Below are 6,593 nucleotides of genomic sequence, written 5' to 3' on the forward strand. Positions count from 1 at the left end.
GTCATCTTTCTCAAATTCAATGCCATGGCACGAAATGTACAATGATTCTGAGTACTCCGAAGTATGAACGCAAGTAATAGAAAATCATGAGGTTAAGATCTATTTGTAATTGAAGATAGATTCCTCATAATGTGTCGGTGCGTTATTTACACACCTCAAAGAGTGGATACGTCAATTATGTTCATGGATTCAATTAATAAATAACGTAAAGATAGCTGAAATTGTCTATTTCATGGGTCGGATGGAAAGAGTACAAAACGCTCGCTGCAATTTCTGGTATTTTTGAGCTTGCAGTACTGCAATATGCATTTAAAATTAGCTAATTAATCTTCATGGTAGTCAAGCGTAAAACATAGTGTGTCGTCCAATGAAAAGTGCTTAAACTTTTATATATTTTCGAATTAATTTATTTATATCGAATTAATTTATATCGAATCTAATTAATTAGCTAATTAGTTTATATCGAGTGACTGGAGTTAAAATTATTTTTAAAAAAATATTCTCATTAGTTGCGAACTTTGGCTAACAGTGAATACTACATCAATGGATTTTTCACGAAGCAGACATTTTAAATAAAAACCCAAGCAATTTCAACTAACAAAAGGGCAGAGATTGCACGTTTGCTACTTAGGAGAAAGGGAGGATTTCTCTTTTGCTAGAAGAGGAGAGGTATTATTTGAATGATATGTTGTGTTCAGAGCAGTTAGAATTGAGGCTGATACATTACGACACTACATCAATGATTCTTTTAGGAAGCAGCTATTTTTCCATGAAAGGCAGCATAATTTCTCCCAACAAAATGACAAAGTTTGCTTCTTAGGAAAAAGGGAGGATTTCTCCTTTGCTAGAAGAGGAGAGGTATTATTTGAATGATATGTTGTGCTCAGAGCAGTCAAAATTGAGGCTGATACATTACGACACTACATCAAGGATTCTTTTAGGAAGCTGCTATTTTTCCATGAAAGGCAGCATAATTTCTCCCAACAAAATGGCAAAGTTTGCTTCTTAGGAGAAAGGGAGGATTTCTCCTTTGCTAGAAGAGGAGAGGTATTATTTGAATGATATGTTGTGTTCAGAGCAGTCAGAATTGAGGCTGATACATTACGACACTACATCAAGGATTCTTTTAGGAAGCTGCTATTTTTCCATGAAAGGCTGCATAATTTCTCCCAACAAAATGGCAAAGTTTGCTTCTTAGGAGAAAGGGAGGATTTCTCCTTTGCTAGAAGAGGAGAGGTATTATTTGAATGATATGTTGTGTTCAGAGCAGTCAGAATTGAGGCTGATACATTACGACACTACATCAATGATTCTTTTAGGAAGCAGCTATTTTTCCATGAAAGGCAGCATAATTTCTCCCAACAAAATGGCAAAGTTTGCTTCTTAGGAGAAAGGGAGGATTTCTCCTTTGCTAGAAGAGGAGAGGTATTATTTGAATGATATGTTGTGTTCAGAGCAGTCAGAATTGAGGCTGATACATTACGACACTACATCAAGGATTCTTTTAGGAAGCTGCTATTTTTCCATGAAAGGCAGCATAATTTCTCCCAACAAAATGGCAAAGTTTGCTTCTTAGGAGAAAGGGAGGATTTTCTCCTTTGCTAGAAGAGGAGAGGTATTATTTGAATGATATGTTGTGTTCAGAGCAGTCAGAATTGAGGCTGATACATTACGACACTATATCAAGGATTCTTTTAGGAAGCAGCTATTTTTCCATGAAAGGCAGCATAATTTCTCCCAACAAAATGATAGAGGTTGCTACTTAGGAGAAAGGGAGGATTTCTCCTTTGCTAGAAGAGGAGAGGTATTATTTGAATGATATGTTATGTTCAGGGCAGTCGAAATTGAGGCTGACACATTATGACACAACATCAATGATTCTTTTAGGAAGTAGCTATTTTTCCATAAAAAGCCGCATAATTTCTCCTAACAAAATGGCAGAGTTTGCTACTTTGGAGATAGGGAGGATTTCTCCTTTGCTAGAAGAGGAGAGGTATTATTTGAATGATATGTTGTGTTCAGAGCAGTCAGAATTGAGGCTGATACATTACGACACTAATTCAATGATTCTTTTAGGAAGCAGCTATTTTTCCATAAAAGGCCGCATAATTTCTCTTCACAAAATGGCAGAGTTAGCGCGTCTGCTACTGAAGAGAAATGGAGAATTGTTGCAATGCTAAGAAAGATGAGGTATTATTCGTATGCTAGGAAAAATGACGCATTGTTCCGAACAGCCAAGAGAGAAGCTGGCACATTATGACAACTATTCTAGTGTCCCTAACAAAAAATAAATACTTATTTCAGTAAAAAAATTTACTTTTCCTGATATTTAAGTTTTTTCTGTATTTACATTTCTTTTTCTTCTGATTCTCTAACCATTGGGTTGAAATATACATTTCTAATATTATGTTTATTTACAAAAACCTTACAACAATTTCACTTGAGTTCAATTATGATTGTTCTCCATATAATTGCGGTTATTATTACGAAACGGCTAATGAACTCAACCAAAGAAATGAACCAAATTGGCCGCAAAGTTCCTTATTTTTACAGTTTTAGGTAAAGTTATGTTGATAAATTTATGAAATTTTAATCGAATCTATTCAAATATATGACTATTTTGAAATTCTATATTTCAGGAATAATACAACCGATTTTGCTCAAAAACATTTTTTTTATTGTGATAAAAAGTTGCATTCTTTGAAACGACGTAAAAGTTTTTATACGAGTACCTTGCTATATAATTTTTTTTTACTATTATTAAATGAATTAATAAAAAATAGTAAATAATTGTTAAAAATTTTTTGAGTGAAATTATCATTGGATAAACAAATTTTATTTATGCGTACATTGTTTTCAATTCTTTTTCAAAAGATTTCGAAATATGGCGAAGTACGAAAAAGGAAAATAAACTTTAATTAACACCCAATCTTTAAGCCGTTCTCTTGACCAAACTATTGAGAGCATTTTTCCGAAATTGGGGCTACATTCCGTATTTTGAGTATCAGAAATCCAAATCCACCGAAAAAAATTATAACGATTCAGTGAAGGTGCGTTTTTTTAGTTTGGTTAACTAACTATCACTAATTAGGTCTCATTAACTAACAAGCGCAATGTCCGCTCTAACTACCAAGTTTCAACTATCAAGTCACGATCTCAAACAATTATGATTCAGTCCTAGAAAGTTAAAATCCGATCTTTAGATCAAAAGTTGTTCAAAGTGGTTTGAGTGTTTTTTTATCGCGCTTTATCTAACACAAATGATTCGTCAGGGAATTTTCTAGCGTATATTTAGGAACCACAATTATAGGTAATTAATTCCCCAAAGGTTCAATTAAATTCTTCTGTTCATACATCATTTTTAGGTAAAACTTCTGTCAACAGATCATTTTTTTTCACTGCAAAAATTCGCTTACAGAAACAAGTATAATTTTGATATAATCATAAGAATTGAATTAATACCAATTTAAAACTCCTTTATTTTCACTATAAAAATACACTGCAGTACTTTTACAATAATTGCAGCAGTTACACAATAAATTTAGATATAAACAGGAAATTTCTTATTGACAAAGAAGTATTCATCGCCAGATCGTGAATAATATAGATTTTTATTAATGGTAGCATCTTCAAGAAAAGTTTTGTCCCCCATTAGCTGAGTTCAGAAAGATTATATTAAGGCCATTTATTATTAAAAATGTAAAAATCTCTGAAACCTTTGGTAGAAAGTAGTTCAGACCTTTGGTAGAGCCTTTGATAGACCTTTGGTAGAAAGTAGTTCAGTTGATTTGAAAATTTCAGATTACAATAACTACGCTGATAAACAGGCTATGATGTTTACTTTTTCTGATCTACTTTGTTATGGTGATTTTAAATTACATGAAAACCATTTTATTTAATTTATTTTAGTCCTGCTTTTATAATATTGACAAAAATAATTTTCGTGGAACACTTTAATTTTCATAGAATATTGCTTAATTTAAGTAATTTTAAGGGATTACTGTTTAAATTTAATTCTGTTGATTCCAAGCTTCAGGGGTTTTTGAGCTTTCAGATTACAATAATTAAGCTGATAAACAAGGTAGAGATATCTAGCATGATTTTTCTATCACGTCTAGCTTCTAAGATAAAGAAAAAAATTAGTTTTCGTGGAATATTGTTTACTTTTGATAAAATAATTTTTTATTTTAGTACTTTTAAAGGAATACTGCTTAAATTTTATTAAATGTAACAGAATGCTGTTTAAATTTTAGTAATTTAAATTTATTAATTTCAACGAAGCACTATTTACTTTTTATTCATTTTTATAAAATGTAGTTTAAATTTTAATACTTGTTTTGATTTTTTTTTCAATCATACATAATTATGTGCTGTTCATAATAGTATCATTATATTTTAGTGCTTATCAATTTTACATGCGCTGTATTTTTCTACAGTATAGACTACCCTACAATAAGAAAAAGGGACTTTCAGTAATTAACATCTTAATTAAATTTCTCAAGAAATACTTAAAGGATTATTTTGCAATTTTAAAAGTGTTTAGTTCATACAGTTTTTCGTACTTTGCAATAAAATTTATAGTTCTTAGAGGCTTGGAGATCTACAATAAATTACGAAAAAAACAAGTATTTCTGAACAACCTATACCAGAAAATTAAGCAATAAGTTTGTAACTTGTATAGTTTTAATAACTCAATACAATTTCGTGAATCTAGCATAAACATTTATGGATATACAGACATTTTTAAAAACAATTTTTTTTTGTCTCGCGTATTTTTTTAATTATAACTTTAAGAATATTCAATATAGAATGAATTAAACAAAATTTTTGGAGCAAATTAAAATTCATTACAAAATTATGGATATAAAATATCAATAGATCGCAAGATATGAGAATTGAAAGTAATTCTCTTATGCTGCGCATGAGCAGAAAAAATGTTTTAAAAGTTTCATAATTTTGTAGGGAATTGTTATTTGTCACCTAATGAAAAAATTTGATTTGAATATCATCAAAAATTAAAACATTTTTCTAAGTAGTTTTTGTACTTTTTTAAAAGAAAGCTCAATAGGGTAAGGGGATCGTTCACAAATTTTATTTTATACAATTAAAAAAGATTTAGATTAAAGATTAGAAGAAAATTTTAGGGGATCATCTCTGAAAGTATGTTTTCGTTCATACCATCACATTTTGGTTTCCAGAAGATTATTGTAAGGTATTATCATTGGCTATTACATTTTGTCTTATGGTACATAATAAAATTTGTAGGAAACCCCTAATCATTTTGAGCTTTCTGTAAAAAAAAAAATAGGAAAATTGCTTAGAAAATTTCTTTCAATTTTTTAAATTTTTAGGATTCTTAAATCAAATATTTTTATTATTTGCCAAATGCGATTCGACTTTTTTACTTTAAAAAAAAATTATTTTTTTCTTAAAGTAAAAGAATACTTCATAAAATATAACGTAATAAAAGAACAACTTGAAATACTCATATCTTGTCCAGTTTTCGACGATTTTTTTTTAAATTTTAAAACAATGATTTTGGAATTAATTTTAAATTGCTCCGAAAATGTTGTTTAATTCCATTGAACATTTTTAAAGTTATAGCAAAGAAACGTAAGACAAAAAAATAGTTTATTTTTATAAAAATGCTCATATCTCCATAAATATTTACACTAGGTTTACGAAATTTTTCGCAATTATTAAAAATAGCAAATTAAGTAATTAATCAAGTTACAAGCTTATTGCTTGATTTTTTGGCATAGGGTGTTCAAACATACGTTTTTCGTACTTTGTTGTAGTTTTCCCAAATCTCTTAATGTTGTAAATATTATTGTTAAATATGAAAATACGCACAAACCCAACACCTCTGAAGTTACAAAATGTTTCTTTAAGTATGTCTTGAGAATTTAAAATAATATCAAAACTTTAAAATGTCTCTTCTATTGTAGGGTAAAGTATATGTGATGTGATTCAATCTGACTGCTTTCTTAGGCAATGATATGTTCATGAATACTCGATATAAAAGTAAATGGCCCTAATGAAGTATATATGGTTGAAAAATTATCTATAAAAAATGGTGGGTGATAGAGATAAATGATTTGCATATTTAATCAACTCATTTTAATTGTCTTAGGAAATATACTGGATACTAAGATATCAGGAGCGTTTTAAAATTTACATATTAGTATTACTTTTTATCACTACTAATTCTCCTGGTGGTAGAAGATGCTTAGTCGATCTGCAGAAAACTTAACTCAAATTTGTTTGTGACTTTAACACCGCCAGGAAAAAAATGACTTAAAAATTGACTTAATCTGCCATGTGCATCTATGGAGAAATTTACATACCTATAAAATCACGTTCAAATTTAAGTTAATTTAGTTCAAAATTTATACAATATAATGTTTTTCTAAGAATAAAATAACCCTATATTAGGTAACAAAAAAATTAGGGATGGAATAAAACACTTTTTTTTTTCTTTTTTGATAATTCCTGTTAATAAAGGAAATTTAATTGAAATTTTCAAAAAAAAAAATATTAACTTTCTTCAGCTTGAATTGCACGCGGATTAGTTTTAGATTTTTAAAATTTTT

This window comes from Parasteatoda tepidariorum, chromosome 4 (genome assembly GCF_982258835.1).
Source record: "Parasteatoda tepidariorum strain Cologne lab strain chromosome 4, Ptep-v5.0, whole genome shotgun sequence".
Taxonomy (NCBI): Eukaryota; Metazoa; Arthropoda; class Arachnida; order Araneae; family Theridiidae; genus Parasteatoda; species Parasteatoda tepidariorum.